The following is a 26061-nucleotide window of genomic DNA, read 5'->3' on the forward strand; positions in this document are numbered from 1 at the left end:
GATTTTATCCCTGTGGAATGTAGCTCATGTGTGTCCCTTCTCTCTGTTTACCTGGCTATAATCCTAGCTCAAGTTCTCAACATCTTTCTCCAGGACTATGGCAATAGCTTCCAAATTGAACTTCTGGCTTTATCTATTCAATCCATCCTCCTCACAATTACCAAATTAATTTTCCTAAGGAAAAGACCTGGCTGCATAACTCTTCTGTTCAAAAGCCTTCAGTGATTCCACAATGCCTAGAGGATAAAATACAGACGTCACAGTTTGCTCTAACTGAATTTTCCACGTTGATTTTGTTTTTACTTGACACCATTTTGTCAAACGTGTTTGCCTACGTTCCCTAAAATCAGCATTCCATTTCCCAGCTCCATGGCTTTATACAAAGTATATGGGCCACTTCCTTCAGGAAACCTTTCCTGGTTGTTACCTCTGGTTGTCAATGCTCTCTTCTTTCTCTGGTATAATCATATACTTAGCATTTACGTGATATTCTCTCTGACCCTTCCCCTAGTAGAATGTATACTCCTTGAGGTCAAGGATTCTTTCTTTCTTTCTTTCCTTCTTTCTTTCTTTCTTTCTTTCTTTCTTTCTTTCTTTCTTTCTTTCTTTCTTTCTTTCTTTCTTTCTTTCTTTCCTTTCTTTCTTTATCTTCATGCCTAGCATAATGCTTTGTACATAGTAAATAATACATGTTTGTTGGATTGGATTAGATCAAATGTTTATTTTCTTTTATTTTTATTTATAAATATATTTTTAAAAGGGAGTTTAATCAAACTGGCTAGAATTCTGAATTTTCCTTTTAAAAACTTTTGACTTCCAGGCAATAGGGCAAAACTATGAACCTGACAAAATCAAGTTGCATTGTTTTTAGATTGCCCCAAAGCATCTTTTGTTTTATATTTTATAGAATAAAATATAGGATAATAGAATAAAATGGAATAATAGAATAAAAGATGATTGCACATGAAACTGCAAATCTATTATGTACAACTTACTTTTCCTTTTAAATATATAATAAAATTATCACATAACTTTCTTGTTTGCTCTTTTGTTCTCTTCCCCATTCCTGGCCCTACCCTAGAGATAGGGAATGGCTGAACAAGTTGTGGAGTATGATCATGATGGAATACTGTTGTGCTATATGAAATGATGGGCTCAATGACTTCAGAAAAACATGGATAAACTTGCATTAAATAATAAAGAGTGAAATGAGCAGACCAAGAGAATGTTGTATACAGTAACAGCAAAATTATTGGGGGGAGAAAAGAAAACAGAAAAAAAGAAAAAAAAATAAATTTACATGATAACTTTCTTATATATTTAAAAGGAATAGCAAGTTGTACACAAGAGACTTGCAGTTTCATATGCAATTATCTTTTTTATTATACTATGGAAATGCTAATTTTATTCCATAAATTAAAAATTAAATAAAAACTAACAAAGAGCAACTTTGAGCAACTAAGTCATTGTGACTATTATAAATACCTAAATTAACTACAAAAGACCTATGAAAGAAGATGCTATCTGTGTCCAGAGAATACATATTTGTGTCTAATGGTACCCATTCTTCTTTGGAAGATTTTTTTCTTTTTGTCATTCCCTTCCTTCCCCAGATTTCAGTTCACCTCCCAGGCAGCCCTGGGAGCTGGATATTCTTCTTGGATTCCAGTAAACCTTTCTATACTCTTTATTCAATATGAAAAGAAATAAATTCTGAGTGTGCCGTGCATATGCACAGAAGAAGTAGAATAAAGGGATACATTTCAATGGAATAATATAGTTACTTATTATACATCTCCTGTACCTATTGATAAGTGTCTCTCAAGTGCATGGTGCACTAGGTTGATAAACTCTACTCTTGATCTTCCCCTGATACTTGCCCATTCCTTACCAAATCAAATGGAACCAATCTATCCATCAAATTTCTTAGCATGTTGCCTGCATCTTTTTTCCATGTTTACTCCTTTTCCTTTGTGTCACCAAGGGGAATGATGCTAGTACTAAGCTTATGTGAGGAAGAACTGGGTTTAAATCCTACCTCCCACATCAAACAGCTGTGTGATTGTAGGGAAACCAATGAAGATTTCTGTGTGTCCAGCAACTCTCTAGGATTTTTCTGCTAAATTAGGCATTTCCCATTCTTTAATCCAAAGATTAACTCTAAGGTTGAGAATAGGGACAGGATGGGATCTGCTATGGCACTGTTCTTACACTGGTGAGCAAGATATTCTTTGGAGTCAGAGAATGAGGAGAAGCCAGGGTAATAAGCACAATGAGGTATTTGAGGGGATTATTCCATTTGAGAGTGTCTGGGTTGAAGTTGGAAGCTTTCCTGTCCCTTTCCCCTTCTCCAGAGCTCAAAAGAACCTTGGAGTCCAATCTCCTGCACTTTATGAAGTATATGAGGGATATAGATGACCAGAATTTCATATATAGGCATAGAAATGAATGCTTCTAATAGAAATAAATTTCTAATAGAAATTTATAATCAAAACAAAGATTATGGTTGTTTTGTACATAGGAAGCTATTTTCATCATTAACTAACCAATCAAGTATGTCTTAAGCATTTACTGTGTACCAGGCACTGTGCTCGGTGCTGGGGATAAAAAAGACAGAAGTGAAACAACAACTTCTTTCCCTCTGGGAGCTTCCATGCCAATGGGGTAGACAACATGTAAATGTATTGGCCTACATAAAGCAGGCATAAAGCTTTGGCTGGAAGAGACTAATGGGGGAGAAGAGGGAGTGTCAAGGAAAGGCATCTTGTAGAAGGTGGGTTCAGAGCAGAGTCTTTTAGTTATGTATTCATTCATTCATTTGTTTGTTTGTTTATTTATTTTTAGGCAATTGGGGTTAAGTGACTTTCCCAGGGTCACACAGCTAGTAAGTCAAATGTTTGGTCTGAGACCGGATTTGAACTCAGGTCCTCCTGACTTCAGGACCAGTGCTCTATCCACTGCACCACCTAGCTGCCCCCAGAGCTGAGTTTTGAAAGAAGCCCAGTAGCCAGGAGATGAGCAACGGGAGGGAGAGTATTCTAGGCATGAGGTATAGCCAGGGAAAATGATTTGAATTGGGGGATGGAAGGTCTTGTGCAAGGAGGAGATGAAATCAGTACCTATGAAATTCTGCTATTCTATGATTTTGGTTTTAGGGTACTTCAAGAAAAAAAATCAGTACATCAAGTCAGGCAAGATAATACAGTTTAAGGCTGTATTAATAAAGGAATAGAGGGTTGCTAGTATTCTTCATCCTCTAACATTGATGTACTAAATCACTCTGTTGTAATTTAGTAGGCACTTAATTAATGCTTCATTGACTATACTTGATCAGATAATATCTGTAATATTGCCTCTAGTTCTAGTTGTCATGTTTTAGGAAGGGCATTGATGCTCAGTAAGCGTTTATTAATCACTTATTATATACCAAGCATTGTGCTTTGTGCTGGGGATACCAAAAAAGGCAAGAGAAGAAAAAGAGCCCCTGCCCACAAAGAAGACACATCCTAACAAGGGAGACAACATATTAATAACTATGCACATTTAAGACAAATACAGGTTAAGTGGGAGTCAATCTCAAGAGGGAAGACACCAGCACTGGACAGGGGGAGTGAGAAGGCAGAAAAACCTCCTGAAGAAGGTTGGATTTATAAAGCTGGAGTGTGTTCAAAGGGACATCATCAAGATGGTGAGGGGGCTGGGGACCTTGCCAAATAAAAGATATGATTGTCGTAGACAAGTACCAGCAAGAATTGAGGTGTAGCCTCTCTCCTTCTGCACTGAATAAATAAAAACAACAACAAACTTGTAGGAGGTGCTGGGTGGGAATGTCCAGGTTTCCGTCCATGCAAGAGCTCAACAGTGGAACAGCACCCTGACGTATAGGAGAAAATGCCTAATCTAAACCATCAGTACCATGCCCTGAGCTTACAGGAGTGAAGCTAGAAACACCTGAGTTAAGGAATTGCTCAGATTGTTATTGATATACTGAGAGTCATGGAAGCCCAAGAATGTTGCCTCTGCCAGATCCAAGCCAATCCAACAGAGGCTGAGGAAAGCCACCAGACAAAGACACATTGTTAATTCTGCTTGTGAAGTGCTATGTGTTTTTTGAGGTTTGTGAATCAAACTCCTGAGAAGGGAAATGGGACTTATTGGGAAGGTTTTGACAATTGTTTTACTCAGGGTTCAGATATGAGTCCTTTCTGTGTTTCTTCTTCAGTTGTGTCCGACTCTTTATGACCCCATTTGGAGTTTTCTTGGCAAAGATACAAGAGGGGTTTGTCATTTCCTTTTCCAGCTCATTTTACATTTGAGGAAACTGAGGGAAATAGCATTAAGTGACTTGCCCAGAGTCACACAACTTGTAAGTATCTGAGGCCAGATTTGAACTCAGGTCTTCTTAACTCTACACTCAGCTGTCTATCCATTGTACCACTTAGCTGCCTTTATGTGTTTCTTAATATTTTGTAAAAACTTGCTATTTGCCTAATGCCTTGGTAAACTTGAATGCTTGTAAGGGAGCCGAGAGCCCTTTATGATAAAGCAAAATTAATCAGATTCTGAGGTTCTCAGGGCAAGACCTTGGTTTGGAGTGTTAGAAAAACAGATTGTTATTAGAGACCCCAAGGCCGAACCAAGCCCAGTATGTTAGGGATCAGGGCCTGGGACATGGGTTACACGGACAACACTCGAAGCAGGAGGCATAACAACTACCTTTAAGTAGCTGAAGAACTGGCATGTGGAAAGGGGATTAGATTTGTTCTGATTCATACAAGAAGGAAAACTAGGACCAATTGGTAAAAATTTCAGAGAGACCAATTTGAGCTTAATATAATGATTACCTTCCTTAGAATTAGAACTATCCAAAAGTGGAATGACTGCCTCAGTAGGTAAAGTTTTCCTCTAACTGGAGGTCTTCTGGAAGTGGCTGGGTGGCCATTTGTTAGGGATGTCATTGAAGAAATTCTTGTTCTGGTAGAGATTGTAGTAGATAGCCTTGAAGGTTCCTTCCAATTCCAAGATTATGTATGTTAGTATGTCACTTCGACCTTGATTCCACTTTGAGTCAGTGTCAAAGATGATGGAAATGGACTAATTTCTCTTATCTATTGCTAAATCCATCAGAGGACATGCTTCTGCATGGGGTTGCAGCATTTTATCATAAAGATTATTGATTCTATGTTTTCTCAGGAACACTAAGCTGCTTGATTTATTCTTTGAAGTTTTCCCTGTGCTGACACAACCAGTTAGCAGACTTAGAAATCATATCAATTCATTTAAATTTAGAAGGTGCTGAATAGCCTATTTATTGAAAACTATCTCTCTTCTGATCTATCAGGGTTTCTGAAATTCCTACCATTACAATCATACACTGGATTTTGAGAGACAGAATTTTTTAATGGAAAGTACAAATGATCTTTGAGTTTGGAGAACTTGAAATCAAGTCCTGACTGTAATTTTCAGGGTTATTTTTTAGTATAAGATAACATTATGTTAATACAAAGCACTTTGCAACTCACAATCATTAGAGATATTTCAGTTGTTATTGTAAAGTAGCTTCTTTAGACATGTGCATTTTAATTGAGTGAAGGTATGATACTCTGAGATGTAGCTCTCTTAATTCCATGTGCTCTTTTCCCTAGCCAAATTGAATTTTTCTGTTCTTTAACCTTGTATTTTCCCACCTCCCTACACTTGTTTTCACTTTTTCCTTTGAAATGTCACACTTCCTCCTTCTTTTTGCCTTTTTAATAACTACTTATTCTTTAAAATCCGGCTTGAATGCCATCTCTTCCATGAAGCATTCTTTGATACTGACCTTCACATTGATAATGACTTTCTCTTAGTCTCATATTAAAACTCAGGAATTGGTAGTGATTTATTGTTTTGTACATTTCTAATGGGCATATGTAATGTTGTGTGTATCGCAGTAAATATGGCACCAGTATCCAACCCTCTCTAGGTGCTTTCTTCCTGGGCTGAGCGTGATTCACCCCACCTGTACCCACTGTGGCACTTTGGGGTTTTTCCTAAGCAAAGGTTTCCATGCAGCTACAGTAGACTCTCAAGGTCTTAGGTGTAACCATGGTGTGGGTGGAGTTATTTATCTATTATTCACAACTCTAGCTCCAGAGCTTCCATTGGTGTGGTTAACATTTAGATAAATCAACCAAGATGATGCCATTAACTCTTTATCATGAAACATTTAATTAATATAGTGCAAAGCAACAACAATGATAATCAGAACAAAAACTTAATTGTCTATCCATGTATCTGGGTTATACTCTTCTACCAATGTGCATAGTCTCTTTTAGGGAGAATTGGCACAAACTTACAGAACTCTAACAATGAGGCAACAAGAGTAGTGAAACCCAACTGTTCAGCAACCAACTCTAGATTGCAAGCCTTGATGTCTTTACAGAACAGTCTACACTACACTTACTGGGTGAGACTGTTCCACCTTTGGATTTCTCCTCTTTTTCCTACAGGACAAAGCAGCTCCTCTGGTACTCTGGGGGCTGCTGATGCGGTATTAAGCTCTTTTAGCAAAGAGCAGCTACAGTGTCTTTGCCAACAAAACCCTAAATAGAGTCATGAAAAGTCAGACACAACTGACCAACAATGATAATATTAAACTTGGGATCTAGAGAATTATTTAGGAATGTTCTATAGGGCTTGAGGGGCTCTTCCATTTGAGCCGTTGAGGATAGTTTAGAGCATTATTGGCATACCTCTGATGGCTTTCTTCTTTTTTAAGTTGTAGATGGTCTTGGAGAACAAAGCAGATTTCTCCTAATCAGCTCCTCAAAGAGCAGAGGACACTACTTTCTGCAAATAGCTTTCACCATCAAGGCTTCACTCTAATCAGATTAACTCTGTACCTCAACTATAGAAAATTTCTGTCTCCAGTTGGCTTATCTTAGCTGGGCTAAGCTCAAAGCACTAGCTATTATATTATTTTCAGTTTCCTTTTGGCTTCTCAATTTTGTTGATTTGTATCCCCTGCTTTCTTTTTAAATTTATCTTTTTTTCACATCTTATCCACCTTCAGCTTCTACCTTTTAAATTCCCTGGCTTCTCATCTGGCTTTTCAATGATTTTCTTTCCTCAAATCAAGGCTTCTTCATAGCTAGTGATCCAACTCTAACTTAGGTTGAGAAGCCTAAATACACATTTCTATCAGATGTGACACAAATAGGCTATATATAATTATCTCATATTCATCAGAAAGTTCTGATTGGCAGAGATTCTCCATTTTCAATTTCCAGATCCTCACAGTAGTCATATGTAAATACTGCACAAAATACTGCAACATAATGCACTTTGGTTATGTTTACCTTCAGTAAGAACATTACACCTCCACCCTCCTGAAGAGCTTTTTTCTCCCAGGTTCTCTCATTGCTTTGCTCTGAGCAGCTTCTTTCTCTGAGGTCCTCAGAACCATCTTTGTTTCTCCTTATGATGACCCTTTATGTGTATTGTGGAATGTAAGCTCCTTGAAGGGTAAAGGTAGGAATGAACCATTTCATGTTTTCTTTAAATCTCCTGCACTTAACACAATGGTTGACACATGGTAAGCACTTAATAGGTTCAGTTAGTTGTTTTTAAGTCATGTCCAACGACTCCATTTGGTATTTTCTTGGCAAAGATACTGGAGTGGTTTGTCATTCATTTCCTTCTCCAATTCATTTTGCAGATGAGGAAATTGAATCAAACAGGATTTAGTGACGTACCCAGGGTCACACACAACTACTAAGTGTCTGAGTATGACTTGAACTCAGGAAGAGGAGACTTTCTGACTCTAGTCCTGGCACTCTATCCACTGTACTAACTAGCTGCCCCATTAATAGGTACTTGTTAAATTTAATTAAATTAAACTGGAGTGAGTACACACATAGATTATATCACAGATCCACTATAGGATAGTATGATCACAGGCAATTATCCTAGCTGCATGGATCACTATCAGGTACATAGTATATAATGCTCTAATTATAATTGCATGCAGTAGACTGGCTATGTAATATGTAATAAATCACATCACACATCAGAGTTGAAATACAGTATAACAAATATATAAGCAACATGTAAGTACGTAATTGCATTATATTGCAAAGTTGCATTTGATCGATGAAAGTCATAGATCAAATGCAAGTATATAAAGCATTCATATCAGAGTTTCATATAGTTGACCAAATATAGTATATCTCTTGACTGAGACAGCAGGTGGTGGAGATCTACTGCCTAGCTATAGTCTTAGCATGGAAGATCTCAAAGCATAGTATAATACTCACAAAAAGCATTTATTAAATGTCTATTTTATTCAGTTCACTGACCCAGGTCTATAATTACAAAAACACAAACAAAATAATCTCTGTCCTGAAGAAGCTTATATTATGCTAGAGAGGTGCAACATATGCACAGATAAGTAAATTATACAGGAAGTACATTCAAAGTAACTTTGGGGCAGGGAATAGGCCATGGAAATGCTTCATTTAGGAGGCAATACCAGAGCTGAGACTTGAAGGAGCTAGAGAATCTATGAATTAGAGATGAGGAAAGAAAATGGTCGAGGCATAAAGGAGGACCTGTGCAAAGGTATGGTGGTGGGAGATGAGATGACATATATGGAGAAAAGTGAGCACTCTGGTTTATGTATAAATTGTTTGGGAGCCAAATCTGCATCTCCTTAACTTCTATTCATTGTGTCTCTTTTGCCCCCTCTAGGACTAACAAGAATAAGTCTTTTCATTGTTTGACACATGCCAATACTTCAAATATTGGAATGCAACTATCATGTCCCCTCTTACTTTTTTTTTCTAGGAGTAGCAATGCTGGTATGGTGTGGTGTGTTGAAGCACAGGGTTGTTGAAGCATTCCTATTTGCCCTCTTCACCTTTCCACTAACTTATTGTCTAAAGAGATTTCCCAGTACAAACACTACTCCTCTTTTGTAAAGCCAGAGCCCCCAGCCAGAGATGGAACCCTAGTAAAACACCTTAGTATTAGATTTATCTCTTCTTCATCTCTGAAATGCACCCCTTTCAATCACCCCTATTACCCAGACTAGCAAAGGCCTGTGGTGAACAATGTATATAAAGTAAAAATTTAAAACAAAGAAAATAAACAGAGTTTCCCATGCTAAGAAAAATTTAAAAGGCCTCAGGCTTCTATGAGGGAACTCAAGGAAAGAAAAAAGAAAAAAAAAGATTTCTGCCTTGGAGTTTCTGTAGTCCAAAAGGGTTTCAGAAATTGTGGCCATCAGTCCTGACAGTATGAGGTTGATGACTTTGGGCAGCTCTGCCTCACTTAAATCCAATTCACACCTAAGTCAAGACATCACCTGTGATGTCATTGTTTCTCTTAGAAAATGAAGGATGGGGGCAGCTAGGTGGCACAGTGGATAGAGTACAGGCCCTGAAGTCAGGAGGACCTCAGTTCAAATCTGCCCTCAGACCAAACACTTGATACTAACTTGATACTAACAGCCCTTTTGTCCCACTGAGTCCTATTTCTGTAGCTCTGGCTCAGCTCTCTATCCATTATGCAACATTACCTTTTGAGAACTGTTACATCTTAGAGATGAGGAAGCTGATGCTCATAAAGGTGAAGTGAGGGAAAAGTTGAATGCAGGTCTCCAGAATCCAAGTCCAGTGCTGTTTCTACTGTTCTACTGACTCCTCTGACATTTTATATAAAACAGGAAGGCTACTAAGCACTTGGGGACGTAGTAACAGTATTAATATTATCTATAATATAATTATCTATAATTATTGTATTATAACATTAACATAATATAATAATAATAATAGATTTAAGGTATAAGAAGAGCTTTATTATAGTATCTCATTTCTTCCTCAAAATAAGCCTAAGTGGTAGTTATTATACATGCAATTACTCCCATTTTATAGATGAGAAAACTGCAGGTCAAAGAACTTAAAATCAGAATTAGAGATTTGGATCTGCAGTGAGTATTAGAGGTTATTGACTTCACCCACTTAATTTTACAGATGGAGAAGCTGAGGCACAGAGAAGATAAGCAGCTTGTCCAGAGTCACACAGGTAATAAATGTCTGAGGTAAGATTTTAATGCAGGTCATGGTGCCTGTCTGAATGAAATAAATTTTTTTGGGGGGGGTAGTAGTTTTGGGATTTAGTCAGTGTAGATAATGTATAATTAATCAGTGTAGATTTCTCTATCAATGAAGAAAGATAACCTTCCCCACAGTCTTAGAAAGTTGTCCCAGGCACTGAGCCATTAAATGACACAACCAGTAGATGGCATAGGTAAGATATGACCCCATCTTCCTGGTTCCCAAACCTGCTACACCATATCGTCTCTCACTGTAGTAATAACGTTCACACTCAGGTGAGGCCTGGCAGATAGTGAAACAAACAGAGTGGGATCAGACTACCCCAAAGGGCTACAAGGTATCTGTTTGGAATCTTGTGGGACGACATGGATAGTATGTACTTTTCTAGGGCAGGTATGAGAAAGCAAGAGTTCTACTTTCTCTGACCTACTGTGATTAGCAGCCATCATAAGACTCTAGTTGGTTTGCAAAGTGAGCCTCATAAATTTAGAATTTGAAACTACCTTGGAGACCATCTAGCCCTGCCCTTCTCCCCTCCCCATTTTATAGATGAGGAAAAGTGAGAGGAAAACGTGATTTTCCCCCCCAAGGTCACATTGGTAGAAAATAGAAGAGGTAGCATTGGGCCGGCTTAGCAACATAATATTTTAGTTCTATTGTCGACTCTTTGGCTCAATTACTCTTTAGGTTCAGCCTACTTACTTAATTATTCAGTGACTCAGTTTATTCAGTGTTCCCAAACAGGAACAGTTTCATTTCTTATTGGCTGGATATATTAGAAGGGTTAATGAAATCATGTGTGTATGGAATGTTTTGAATGGCTTTGGGAAAATTATGCAGATGTAAAATGTAATAATAATCTGATTTAGACTACCTAGAGGGAGTTAACTGAAGGGGAAAATTAAATGATTATGGGCCTAAGAGGATGATTTATGAGTGAGGTCTACTAAACAGAAAAGTTCCAACAAAAACCCCTTATCGACTGGAGAGGAGAGAAATTATGTGGGTTGGTACAAAGGGCTCTAAGCAAGATTAACAGGATGGAATTTTAAAGAAAACATTTTATCCCCTTGTGACAAATATCTGAACAGTGAGACTAATAAATGGCATAAAGTTTTCCAAGAGACTTTGTAGAAGCCCCACCTCTAGAACCCTTGAAAATGAGATTAGGCAGACACTAAGAGGCGGGGAAAGCATAGATAATTATGTTTCAGAGGCCCTTGGGGAAGAGTTAGCTGACCTCAAAGGTTATATACATATTCTATTTCTGTGATACTATAACTCAGACTTGCAAGACTTTAAGAAATGCATATTAAGGAGTTCTAATGCCCCCTTCAGACGTCTTGTGATTTATTAGTTCACATTTTAGCAATTTATAATGGAAATAGTTTGGATGAAACATTGCCATAACATGCTATGTACTCAGTATTTAGGGGTGGGGTGGGGGACATTACTGTATTTGTGTCCATTGAATATGTAAACAGTGCATCTCTCTTAAAGGAAAGTTGTGGGTAGCAATCTCAGTCCATGTCATGTAACAGACAAATGGTATGAAGCCATTGCTACTGGACAAAAATGTCTAGTGATTTGCCTTGAATAGCATTTCTGCATAGACATGATTCCATTTCAGAAGGTTTGTTGGAATTCTAAGGTTTAGGGGGAAAAAAAGAATAGCTTCAAATGGTACGATGGGGAGAGGAACACAGGAGTGTTGGTGGAAAGAATGTTAAAAAAAAAGTCGAGTCTTGGCTCTCATTTGTCAAGAGTTGAAGTTTTTGTAAGTTAATTTATAAATTCCCCAAGTGGTGGGTGGGGGAGGAGGAAACAAAATGGGATATGTGAAGAAAGTTTTATTTATATTAATTTATTATTGAGTAAATAGTAGTGGCTTATTTATCATATGTCATAAGAGAAAAATATTAAGATACCTATATGGATCCATGATCTGATTAATATGAGAGCTTAGCAAGTGTGTGTTGGCTGATGTGACCACTCCTGGCAGTGCTGATCTCAACACATCCATGCCTTTTCATCCCTTGTGATTCTCTTCATGCACTATCTCTCTCTTTTTCTCTCTCTCTCTCTTCTCTCTCTCTCTCTCTCTCTCTCTCTCTCTCTCTCTCTCTCTCTCTCTCTCTCTCTCTCTCTCTCTCTCTCTCTCTTTCTCTCTCTCTCGGCAATGGGGTTAAGAGACTTGCCCAGGGTCACACAGCCCTTATCTCTTATTAAACCAAGTTACTTTTTACTGTGGGCACAATGAGTTTATGTCATTGAATATAACTGCAAAATGGGTGCAGGATTTTGAGACCTTCTAAAATGCCTTGAGTTTGAAAACTAGGTATGTCAGTAATTTGACTTGGTATATGAGCCTGGCATTGGATGAGTTTTATAGGGCTTTCTCCCATAAATCTGCCATAGAGGATTTACCCAGTGTGTTGGGGGGTGATGCTTTAGACCAGTTACCATTATGTGCATAACAGTGTCACTCTGGAGAATTGTACCAGTTTTCTAAATAAGATAGATAGCACTTGGGTTTCTTTCATCTCTCCACTGCTCTATGTAGGCACACATGCACACACACAGTTTTCTTAGTTTTAGGATACTACGCAGTCAGATACCATCTGTGTACTTTGTACTATACATAACCGAGATTCTGTAGTCATATAAAACTATAATCCATGTTCAAACAAGCCTGAGCCTGGCTTGAATGTCCTTACTCTTCCTAACATTTTCTAGGGGACCCGATTTTTGTAATGTTGCTTGTCAAACACTTTGGAGACAACTCACCCCTCATATAAAAATACTAGGAAGCAAAAGTGCTGACTCTGAGTAAGAGCACCTGGATTTAAATCACACTTATTGCCAGTGTGATCCCAATTGTTGTTTCAGTCATTTTTTCCAGTGGTGCTTGACTCTTTGTGACCTCATTTGGGGTTTTCTTGTCAAAGATACTGGAATGGTTTGCCTTCTCCTTTTCCTGCTCATTTTACAAATGAGAAAACTAAGGCAAATAGGGTTAAGTGCCTTTTCCAGGATCACACAGCTAGTAAATGTCTCAGGTCAGATTTGAACTCAAGAAGATGAGTCTTCCTGACTCCAGGCCTAGTGCTATATCCACTGAGCCACTTAGCTGCCCCATGACCTTAATAAAGTCACTTAATGTCCTTGGGCCTTAGTTTCTGCATGCAAAATGAGTGAAATAATGGAGTTAAATGAGATTGCTTCTGACATCCTTTCCTACTCGAGTTTTTTGATCCTATGAAAAGAAAATTTCCTCTATTTTTAGAGAGTATTCATAGGCATATGTAGAGTGATATATCCAGCCCATGTACCATGCCTGTCTATGAATGCACTATGTGGGGGTTTAGTGATTAGCAAGTTCCAAATAAGTTAACAGTGTGATATGGAAGCCAAGAAAGTCAATGCGATCTTTGGGTTACATTAAGAAAGGGATCATATAGAGAATGATGGAGCTGATGGCACAACATTGAGAGTAGGGGTGGGGAACTGTGCTCTTGAGGTCACATGTGGCCCTCTAGGTCCATTCCTAGAATGTTCTGTGAAGTTTGGATTCAGGCAAAGGGCAGCACTTGAGGACATAGAGGACCGCATGTGGCCTTGAGGCTACAGGTTCCCCAACCCTGTTCTAGAGGTTCCAGAGGCAGCTATAGAGGATGGGAGAGAGCTAGGCCTAAAATCAGTAAGTTTTTCAGTTGTGTCTGACTCTTTGTGACCCCATTTAGGGTTTTCTTGGCAAAGATACTGGAATGGATTGCCATTTCCTTCTCCAGCTCATTTTATAGGTGAGAAAATCTAGGTAAACAGGGTTGAGTGACTTGCTCAGGGACACACAGGTACTAGCAAGTGTCTGAGGCCAGATTTGAACTCAGGTCTTCCTGACTCAGGCCTAGTGCTCTATCCACTGAGCCATCTAGCTATAATCAGTAAGATGTGAGTTCAAATACTGTCTCAGACATTTACTAGCTATGTGACATAGGCAAGTCATTCAATTTCCTCCCAGTCTCAGGTTCCTTCCCTATAAAATGAGGATAACAATAACACCTACTTCCCAGGATTGTTGTGAAGATCCAGTGAGATAACATATGTAAAGCTCTTTGTAAACTTTAATATGCTATGTAAATGTTGTCATTATTATTATTTTCAATTCTGAGTGCCATGTTTTAGGAAGGGCTTTAATAAGTTCTAGATAGTGCAGAAGAATGAAATAAGGATGGCAGTAAATAAAGTCTTTTTCATAACTTTTGGTATTTGATGTCAACAGAATTTATTCCCATAAATGCTACTACCCCCCCAAAAAAATCATATCTTATAACAAATAATACTTTAAAGGAAAAAGAGTAGGAGAAAAAATCAGAAAAATTTCTCAATGCATCAAAAATATTTGAAAATATGTACAGAGTTGGTACTCTGTACCTTGTAGACCTTCCACCTTTGCAAAGGAGTGGGTAAGGGTGTCCAATCTCTTCTTGGGGACCACATGTATTCTTCATCATTTTCTGACCTTCGCATTTGTTTGGGGGTTTTTCTTGTCATTTACATTGTTGTACTCACTGTGAGTATTGTATATATACAGATGGGGTAGATGGGATATTCAGGAAGACTAGCACCTCTGATGTGAGGGCTTCCCAAGCCCTTTTCAGGGCTGCTTATCCATCTTTGGAGACCACCTGATTTACCAAACTCCTACCTGTGGTCCCAGGCTGTAACATGTTTAGTGGCCAGGCCCCAGTAAACCAACTTGACAGATCGGCTAAACCACCAGGTTGAGGGTAACTGACAGGCCTGGAACCAATCAGTGAATAAGGGAATATCTGCTTCAAGCACGTGAAGACTTTCCCCCAACAGCATGGGTGGGTAAGAACAGTTTGTTCCAATGGCCATGAAAGTGGCTGAAACAGTTGCTATGGAGCACTTAGAGCTTGGTGAGGCATTGAAGATGCCAAGGTCATCCACTGCATCTTAGGCCATCACCAGTCATCCTGACTTTTTTCTTGCCACTGGACTTCAATGACTCTGGAAGAGAGAGTGAGGCTATGACTTTGAGCAGCTCTGCCTCATGTAATTCCAATTTACACATAAAATCTCACCCTTGTAGTGTCATTGGTCCTCTTTGAGAATGAAGAACAAATAACAACATGAATATATGTATATTTATAGATCTATATATGTGTATACATATGTGCACATACAGATTCATATATGCATATATGTGTGCACATATACACATACATATATAGGTGTGTAATCTGTTAGTTCATGTATTTTGGATACCAAACCCTTTGTGAGAAATTTGATATAAATACTTTTTCTTTCCCATTTGAACACTTTCCTTCCTATGCTTGGTGAATTAATTATGTTTGTGCACAAGTTTTTCAGTTTCATGTAATCAAAGTTTACCTTTTGTGATTGCGTATAGCCTTCATTTGGTTAAGAATATATCTCCTTCCTGTACCTGTGAGAATATGTCCCTTGTTTGGTTAAGAATATATCTCCTATCATAGCTTTTCTCCTAATTCTTTTATAGTATGATCTTTAATATTAAGATCATGTATTCAATTAGAATTTATTTTGGAATATGATACAAGGTGTTGATCTAAACCTAATTTCTGACAAACTGCTGCCTAGTTTTTCCAGCAGTTTTTTTAAAAAAAATCAAATAGAAAGTTCTTTCCTAAGTAGTTTGTATTTTCTGCTTTATTGAACATTGGGTTATTGAATTCCATTGTTTCTGACTCTTCCTTTGTCTAATCTGTTCCATTGATCTACCTGTCCATATTTTAACAAATACCAAATAATTTTGATGACTGTTGCATTATAATATAACTTGAGTTCTGACAGTGTTATGCTACCCTCCTCATTTCTATTTCTTTCCATTTTCCCCTTGATATTCTAGATCTCTATATTTTTCATATGATTTCTGTTTTTGTCCTATTCAGTTCTATAAAGTATATCTCTTTGCTAGTTTGATTGGGATAGCATTAAAGCTGTAAATTAACTTTGGTAGTATTGTTAATTTTAGTACATTGGCATTGTCAGCCATGAGTTAATATTCCACCAGCCATTTAAATTCTTCTTTATTTTGTTAAGGAGCACTTTATGATTAAATCCTTGCAAGTGTTTTGTATGCTTTAGTAGATTGATTTCTGAATATTTTATACTTTTTGTAGTTTTTTGGGGAAGAAGGAAATGACAAACTACTCCAGTATCTTCACCAAGAGAACACCAAATGGGGTCATGAAGAGTTGGATGTGATTTAAATGAGTGAAAAACAAATTATTTTGAACCGCATTTCGCTTTCTATAATTTCCCCTTGGATTTTGTTGTTATTATATAGAACTGTTGTTAATTTTCCTGGGTTTATTCTGTAGTCTGCAACTTTGCTGAAGCTTTTGATTATCTCTATTATTTTCTTTGCTGATTCCATAGGATTTTCTAAGTAAAGTACCCATCTTATGCTATTCTTGCATAGTCTTCCTAATTTAATACTTTAATGAGTCTGCTATTTCACTTTATGTTAACTATAAGAGTCATTGAACAGTTATCTTTATAACCGCATTTATCAAGGAATCTTTTGTGATCTTAACATAAGTACAAAATATTGCTGGCTGGAGGAAAGCCTATTGGGCTACATTTAGATGACCTAAGCATTTGATTTTTTAAAAATTAATTTTAAAAAAGATTTAAACTGAAATTTAAGATTTAAATTTTAAAAATTTGTTAAAAGATATTTTAAAAACCAATGCAGGATTTCATATTGCCACTTTTAGTCAGTTTTATGACTATAAAAGTATGTCTGGTATAGAGAATTAAGCATAAGACTAAGAAGACAGGACTCATTGGAAAAGACCTTGATGCTGGGAAAAATTGAAAGCAAAAGGAGGTGGCAGAGGATGAGATGGATAAATAGTGTCATGGAAGTAATGAACATGGACTTGGACAGACTTTAAGGGACAGTGGTGGATAGAAGGGCCTGACATATGATGGTCCATGAGGTCACGAAAATTCAGGCATGACTGACTGAATGACTGAACAACAACAAAGTTCTCTTCTTATCTTTTGGTCCAGGACATCTTTTATATGTATACACACACATATATACATATACATATACATATACATATACATATACATATACATATACATATACATATACATATACATATACATATACATATACATATACATATACATATACATATACATATACATATACATATACATATACACATACATACATACATATACACACACACACACACACATTGCCTATTAGGCATACGTTTCTATAGCCACCAATATTCTATTTATTGCCTTTTTGGGGAGTAATATGCTATCTTATTTTCTCCCATTTTTGGCATTTTTCTCCTGAGATATTTTGTGAAAATAACTTAAAGATTGTATCATCACTGGCATGGATTTCCTTGATGTGGACTTGGTCAGCTCTAGCTGTTCTTCCTGACCTTATCTTCTTTGTGTGTTATTTCACCTTAATAGGATCATAGAGCTAGAACTGGATGGTACATTAGAGGCCATCTAGTCTAACACTCATTTTAGGGATGAAAAAACTAGAGCCCAAATAGGTCAAGTTACTTGTCCAAGGTCAAACAGGCAATAAGGGGAACTGGAATTTGAATCCAGGTTCTCTGACTTCAACTCTGGTGATCTTTCCTCTGTACCTTGATGCCACCCCTCTTTTCTCTTTTACCATATTAAGAATGGATGTGTTAGGATATAGCTGTAACAGTTAATCATATGATTGTCACATGATGAAAATAGGTGATCAGATCAGGGGATCATAATTTTAGAGCGGAAAGGGATATTAGGGGTCATCTCTTCTAATCATCTCATTTTATAAATAAAGAAAAGGAGACCCGAAGTTGCTTTAAAAATAAGATCATTATAGAAATTCTGATAACTTCATTCTATTCTCCATTTCTTTGTTACATTTCTGCTAGTTTCGCTTACGAATTCTATTGGGTTGATGCACTCCAGTTGTGTTTTACACAAAGCTTTCAGTAGATTTGTTTTTTTTTTCTTTCAGTGCTATTTACTATTTTATAAGATACTATGTGTGTGGTTATGGTCAGATACCCCTTCTCTCCAGACTATTTTTTTGTCTTTGGGTTACTATCATCAGCCCAAACTATCATGTCAGCTAGTCCCAGGGGTTTTCCCAGAGTACAGTAGCAGCATGGATACAAGTCACTCTTATCAGGGTCTTAGGGATAACCCTGCTCTTAGGGTTACTTACAATTCCTCTTCTGATCCCCTGCTGGTGTAATTTTCATTTATGTATTTATTCTTAGGGTTATTTTAATATGACTAACTAAACACCAAACAATGAGTATTTCCATATAAAAATGTTCTGTCCCATAGAATAAAAATAGAGGATTGTACAGAAAACTGTGAAGCTTTACTATATATAGTATGTTTTTTTATGTATGTATGTACGTGTGTATGTATATGCGTATATACACACACACAAATATTTATGCTGTTCAGTTGTGTCTGACTCTTCATGACCCCAGTTGGGGTTTTCTTGGCAAAAATATTGCAGTGGTTTACCATTTCCTTTTCTGCCTCATTTTACAGACAAGGAAACTGAGGCAAACAGGGTTAAATGACTTGTACAGGGTCATCCAGATGGTAAGTGTCTGAGGCCAGATTTGAACTCAGGTCTTCCTGACTCCAGGCCCACTGCTCTATCCACCTAGCTCCCCTATACAGTATGTGTGTATGTGTATGTATGTGTGTATGTATATGTATGTATGTATGTGTATGTATGTGTGTATATATATATATACACATGCTGAACACATATATATAGATATGTGTGTATATATGTGTATTTGTATATATAGATGTGTCTCCACACATAATTATAAAAATTATATTTGATAACTTTGATATATTACATGTATTTGATGATAACAACTTTTATGTTGTCCTTGTCTGTAGTTCTTTCAGGTTTTACTTCTGTTGTTTTCCATTAAAAAATGATCATCTCTTCTTTCCTTTAAAATTATTTTTGGCTACTCTTTCCCAACTCTATTCTCCCTTCCACCCCTTCTAAATAGAAATAAAAACAAAATCCTTATAACAAATATGCATGATCACAATGTTCTTTCCATTTAAACAAACCAGCCAAAGTGATACTATTAACTCTTAATCATGAACATTTACTGAAAAAGAAAGCAAATCATAACAGTTCCTCTATAAATTGGTTCAGAGTATCCTATTCATGCATATAGTGTCCATGGGAGAGAGCGAGTACCAACTTACAGAAAATATAGTGAAGAAATGCATAATTAGGGAAAACAGATGCTCAGTGCAACTCATGACTATGGACTGGCTTTGTTGTCCTTTGGAAATAGTCAATACTACTCATCACGTGCTAGGTGGGGCCCCTCCTCTTCTGGGTCTCTCCACTCTTCTGTTGGGAAGCAGAGCTACACTCTTCTAGTAAAAGCAGAGACCCTAAAACTGGAGTCTATAGACCTCTTCTGGTCTGCATCCTTGGCCTGGCTCTGAGGCAGCATTATCACTTTTGGAAAAACAGTTCCTCTAAGCCTGGATTTGCAGGGCTGTTCAGGACTCCTCACTGGGCTCTAAGGGATTTCCACTTCTTGCTGTAGGTAGCAGTAAAAGGTAGACAAGCTTGAAGAAACAAGGCATCCTGAGGAAGTGACAGGAAGATGCTTATGTCAGGAAAAATCAAACCACCACTACTATCTTGACCGCTTCTTCTCCTCAAAACCTGATGAAGGTAGCCAAGGATTCTGAACCCTAGAGCCTTGGGAATAGCCATGACCACAAGACATCTGGTCCTGCTTTCAACCCAGGCCCTGCAGCCATCATTGAAAGGAGAAATTACTGTGGAGAAGTGTCCCACTTTTCTTGCCACTACCCCAAGCGATTGTTAACCAACTGCCATCTATAGTGCAGCAAAGGCAAGGGCTGTAGCAGCAAGGCACCCTTATGGAAAGAAAAAAGGTGGCATGTACCAGGCGAGTCAAACCACCAGCACCACCTTAACTACCACTTTCCCTCATAACTTGTTGGAGATAGCTGAGGCCCCTAAATCCAAGATCCTTTGAAATAGCAAGGACCCCAAAACTACTGGTTGTCCTTCTAGTCTAGCCCTTGAAACCATCATTCTGAGAATCAGCATTCATGGAGACACAATCTTGCATTTCTTCTGTGGATACTTGGGTCACAACTAATGAAGACCCAGAAAAGAAAGTTCTCACCATTGAGGTCCTTGGCACTGTCAGATGGTTCAATACCAGAAACTGATATGATTTTATAAGTACAGATGACATTAACATGATGCATTACCATCTACTTTGTCCTTGCACCCTAATCCTAAGGACCATGGGACCTCTTTCCATCTAACTTGCAGCTAAACCTTTCTATATGTGTTATCTTCTCCATTATATTGTGAGCACTTTGAGAGCAGGAACTGACTTACTTTTCTATTTGTGACCGCAGCACTTAGCACAGTGCTTTGCAAATAGTAAACTCTTAATAAATGCTGATGTAATAAATAAATATAATAGATGAGAGCTGATTGTTAAATTTTTACTGTGAACATTTACACCTTGAAAATCTTCAAAGACTATGAATCGGGGTTTGATTTATTGTGTTGGTTGTCTAGACTTAATAAAATGATATGGAAAATGACAATACTGCAGATTGCATTTAAAAGTGTGTCATGCCATACACTTTCCCCTGAGAAAAATGCTTATTAAGCATTTACCATCACACCTCTGCACTTGGACCATTTTGCCTTCGTTTTTTTCTCTCCTAAGGGGCTGTTTTCTCTTAGGTACCTTCAGTAGTTTTCTTGGAGGCCTTCTTTCTTTCAGACTCTCTAGGAACTCTCTACAATTCTGCTTAAGTACTGAGGCGTTACTTTATTATAGGTTTGCTCAGAAATGTTCATATCCCTACCCCTTCACACAAATAAGATGCTCCAAACCAAAAGGAACAGAGGCTCATATTATTACTTGTAATCTTCCACTATCCTCCTCCACCGTGTTCTACCAACAAGTTTGTACTCTAAACTAGTGTTGTCATTGGCTGCCATGCCTCTGCTTACTAAGGATATTTTTGTCTGTATCTTCTCATAAATCTTTCAGAAAGCACAGGTCCAGTATGCTGGAGGCCTTTTTCTGGGTCTCTGCTCTGTTGACATTTAGTCAATACTTTAAAAATTGTGGCTAATTATCAATTTTCATAGTTGAAAAAATTACAGAGATAATATAATAGTGTTCAATCCCTGGCTTCCAACCTACCCTATTTTTCAAGCATTGGTAAAAGTTCAGGGGGACTCACCTGGTCAGAGCCAGGCAGATATTTTGTAATATGCATAACAACATAAGGGATTTGAAACAAACGACCTCAGGGGAAGGCAATGCCTCTAAGTAGCACCATCTAGTGATACTTTTTGTTTTGCTTTTGTTTTTGTTCTTGCCTTTTCACTTTCCCATTTATTTATATGCGAAACAATATAGTTTCCTGGTGCTGATAAAACTTGGGGAAACTTAGATCCAGAGAGTCTTTCGTGATCTGTTGAAAGAGGCATGCATTTGAAATCATTATGAAGGGCTGCAGTTTGACAATTACAAATTAGGTAGGAATTATAAGGGCTAATCTTTAAGTAGGTGTTTGAGACAGAGACCTTGCTGCTTGTGAGAAGGAAAAGAAGTTTGTATCCCAATATGATCATAAAAATGGGAAAAGGACTCACATGTACAAAAATATTTATAGCAGCTCTTTTTGTGGTGGCAAAGAATTGGAAATTGAGAGGATGCCCATCAATTGGGGAATGGCTGAACAAATTGTGGCATATGAATATAATGGAATACTGTCATGCTATAAGAAATGATGAACAGGCTGACTTCAAAAAAACCTGGACTTACATGAACTGATGCAGAGTGAAATGAGCAGAAACAGGAGAACATTGTATATAGTAACAGCCACAATGCGCGATGACTAACTTTGATAGGCTTGGCTCTTCACAGCAATGCAAGAATCTAAGACAACTCCAAAAGACTCATGATGGCAATTGCTATCCACACCCAGAGAAAGAAATATGGAGTCTGAATGCAGATGGAAACATACTATTTGTTCTCCTTTTCCTTTGTTGTTTTGTTTTATTGCTTCATTCTCATGATTCCTTTTATTAGTTCTAATTGTTCTTTACATCATGACTAATGGGAAAATATGTTTAATATGAATGTACAAGTAGAACCTATATCAGATTGCATGCTGCTGTCTTGGGGAGAGTGGGAGAGGAGTGGTAGGGGGAGAAAATTTAGAACTCAAAATCTTATGGAAGTAAATGTTTAAACCTAAAAATAAATAAATAAATTATAAAAAGAAGAAAAAAAGAAAAATAAACATAAGCAGTGGGGAACCTAAAAAAATAAAAAAATTGTAGTTAATATTAGCCTGGGCACACTCTGCCTGGCTTTGGCTCTAGCTATATATGGTGGCCAAATATTATTGGCTATAACTAAAGAGTTATTGGTTCAGCTTTGTTAAGGACAGATTTTTAGCCATAGTACCTTAACCAATATGAACTGAAGTGGCTAGCAGGTGCCCTGAAGAGTAGAAGCTCAGAAGCTGATAGTAGAGAGAAGTATAGAATCCATGAGATCAGCAGAGCACTGTTCCATAGAGGCCATATGGCATATGTCCATGCTTGGTAGAGACTATACACTTGATAAAAAAAAATTGCACATCACATCAAACCAGAAGGGTGCAGGGTCAGTAGGAGTATGATGACATAACCAGAAGATAGTTCTACAGCACTGGTGATATCGTGTGAGTCTTTATGTATGTGCCCTGATCATATATGTTATCTATGCATGTGTTTCTTCCATTTATGCGCTTTCTCTTCTTGTATTATCTATGTACTCAGTATAGTACCTGGAACTTAATAGGGACCTAATAAATACTTATTGACTGAGTGATGTGTGCTTGTCCATACATATAATGTATGTTTACCTTTTCCTACTGATAGTGGATTTAAGAGAGAGTAAGTACCAGGTTGATGGCAGGAAATCTTTAGTACTACTTTTAAAAAGTACTGTTTCATTAAATGTCTGTGCTTTGAAATGACCATGTCCTCTGGAAGGCTTATAAAAGTACATACATTGGTAGGGGCTCATGAGCTATGTTTATTTAAGTGGCTATAGATCCACAGAACTTGGGATTGATTTTCCGGAAGTCCCGTGTGGGTGAAGGGTAGGAGGCAGGGACTGACTCAGGAACTTACCACAGAAGCAAATGCTATCCAACTAAAATAAAGTCAGGGATTATTTAATTTTTGTTGTTGTAGTATCCATAGCACCTGTCCCATTTCTTTACTCCTAGAAATTATTTAGTAAATGTTTGTTGAAATGTTGAATTGTCCAAAAGCACTAATTTATTGTTCTCCTACCCCATGAAAAGTCAAAGGACAGGAGATAAGAAGGAAGAAAATATAAAAATTATGATTCTTAGTTCTATTTAGCACAGTGCCTGGTAAATAGTAGATACTTACTGCTTGTTGACATGACTTGACTTTAAAGAAGATTTTACAAATATGTTGTTGTTATTCAATTGTGTCCAACTCTTTGTGACCTCATGTACACCAATATTGTCCATGGGGTTTTCTTGAGAACGATATCAGAGTGGTTTGCCATTTCCTTCTCCAGTGGATTAAAGCAGAGGTTAAGTGACTTGCTCAGGGTCACACAGCTAGTAAATGCCTGAGAGGGGATCTAAACTCAGGTGTTCCTGACTCCAGGTCTAGCATTCTATCCACTGAGCCACTGAGCTGCCTCCTTGATAGATATATGTCTTTACCAATAATTAACCAAAATAGTGTACTGTGGAAATCTCTAAAGGTAACTTCATTTAAACAATTCACCAAAATGACAAACTATCCCCATCATATTGGGTGACCAACCAACCATATAAATTTAAAAGTCAAGGACAGGCTACAAGACCACCTGGTTACTACAAAAATTAAAGATTTCTTAAGGATGTATTACAGCTGATGGAATGTCACCACCTAGCCCTTTGATCACAAGCTGTGTGATCCAGTTACCCAGCTTTGCAGCCTTACAGGCATCCTTGACTCCTCACTTTTCATTTCCTCACATATCTAATCAGTCGTCAAGTCTTTTGAGAGGATCCCCATTTCTTTCACTCTTTCCCTTCTCTCCTCTTATATGACCATCAACCTAGTTCAGCTCTCACCTGGGCTACAAAAATAGCTTTCTAACTGGTCTCCCTTTATTTAAATATTTTAGTTCTCCAATCCATGTAGCTGCAAAAGTGATTTTCTTAAAGCAGAGATCTAACTACATAATCCCTCTGTGTAATGAGCTCTATTGCCTCATTATTTCCAGAATTAAATACAAGCTTTTGTTTTTTGGCATTTAAAGTCCTTTCCACTCCAGCTACACCCTACTTTCTCCTTATATATTATTTCTTATCACATACTCAATTGTCCTGCTAAACTGGCTTTTTTGTACTACATTCCATCTATTTCCTACCTCAATGCCTCATATGCATAGACTTTCCCCTTGCCTGGAATGCACTATCACTTCTTAGAATCTCTAGTTTCCTTCAAAGTTCAGTTCATCCCCGGCTCCTACATGGGGCTTTTCTTGATTCCTCCAGCTATTGGAACCTCCCTCCCCAAATTACCTTGTATTTACTTTGTGTAGATTTTTATCTAGGTTATGTGGTTTCCCTCAAGTGAACTGAATCCTTGAGGACTTCATTTTTTCGTCTTCACATATCCAGTGCCTGGCACATAATAGGTACCTAATAAATTCTCTTTTCAAGGAAGGGTGTCCAGGTATCTCAGGTGATGGTGGTGGTGGTATCTACTTCCCTAAAGGTCTTGGGATAAAGGCTGGATGACCATTTGCTGTACCTGTAAAGGAGTTAATCAGTTATGTAAGGGATAGATGAGATAGTTTCTGAGGTTTCTTCCAATTCTGGGATTCTGTGACTCAATGATTTGTGAAGATAAACCTGTTGATTCATTCTTAATTAAAATGAATATTTCTCTTTAGTGATTAAAACAAAGTCTGAGTCAGATAAAAAGCCAGATGAAAAAGATGCAAAGAAACTTCAAGAAAAGGTTTAAGCTATGTTACTTGTAATATTACAATGTAATATTATTATATGTAATGTAATATGTTATATGTTACTTGCAATATGTAACAATGTAATATGTTACTTATAATATTATGATTACAGTGACTTACAATACTCAAATATGATTTATATTGAGGTTTGGCCTATTTCTGTCATATTTCATGGAGCATTTTTTTTTGTTAAATGACTTTAAGATCTTATTTTTGTCTTTTGTTGTTGTTGTTATTGAAGTAAGCAAGTCATCCATACACTTATGCATATAAACTTGAGGAACCACTGTTGGGCCCACAAGGGATGAGGTATGACACCATTCCCTTTCCCACTGAAGACCAACTCTGCTCTGGAGGTATGTGGTTTGAAGTTTGGGCTAGGTTTAATCCTATAGGAACCTGGACTTTACTGAGATGGGTTAGTCTCTGTATTCTCACTCTCTTCTGCTCATTAAACCCAGGAACAAATTTATGCAAGCTTAGGTTTTTCCAAAAAGGGACAGTGAAAAAAATAATGTATAATGGGAATCAAATATTGGGTACGTAATTGACGCCTACATACAAAAGAGATGCTAAACATAGAAGACTTAACAGCATACATTAGTAGAACAATTTAAAACAGGATTCAGTGACTTAAAAGTTAGCTATTGTTAAAATCTGCTGGAATACTGATACTTAAATTTCATCAAAACATAACGTTTACAGGAATAGTGATTAGGCACATCACATTTCTCCTCAAGTCTGAAAAAATACAAACAATGCCTGGTCCATGGCTTCTAGTAAAATGG

The 26061-nt window shown here is 37.4% G+C and overlaps 1 long non-coding RNA gene across 1 annotated transcript in view; it reads left to right on the plus strand.

Moving 5' to 3' along the window:
• Positions 1-26061, plus strand: part of LOC144456719 (uncharacterized) — a 127925-nt gene that overhangs the window by 41334 nt on the left and 60530 nt on the right. The window contains exon 2 of the long non-coding RNA XR_013485749.1: positions 10014-10065. This is a non-coding gene — a long non-coding RNA (uncharacterized LOC144456719). The remainder of the gene's footprint in view (positions 1-10013; positions 10066-26061) is intronic.

Source organism: Phascolarctos cinereus, unplaced genomic scaffold (assembly GCF_003287225.1).
Source record: "Phascolarctos cinereus isolate Bilbo 61053 unplaced genomic scaffold, phaCin_HiC Scaffold_4;HRSCAF=312, whole genome shotgun sequence".
NCBI classification, from domain to species: Eukaryota; Metazoa; Chordata; class Mammalia; order Diprotodontia; family Phascolarctidae; genus Phascolarctos; species Phascolarctos cinereus.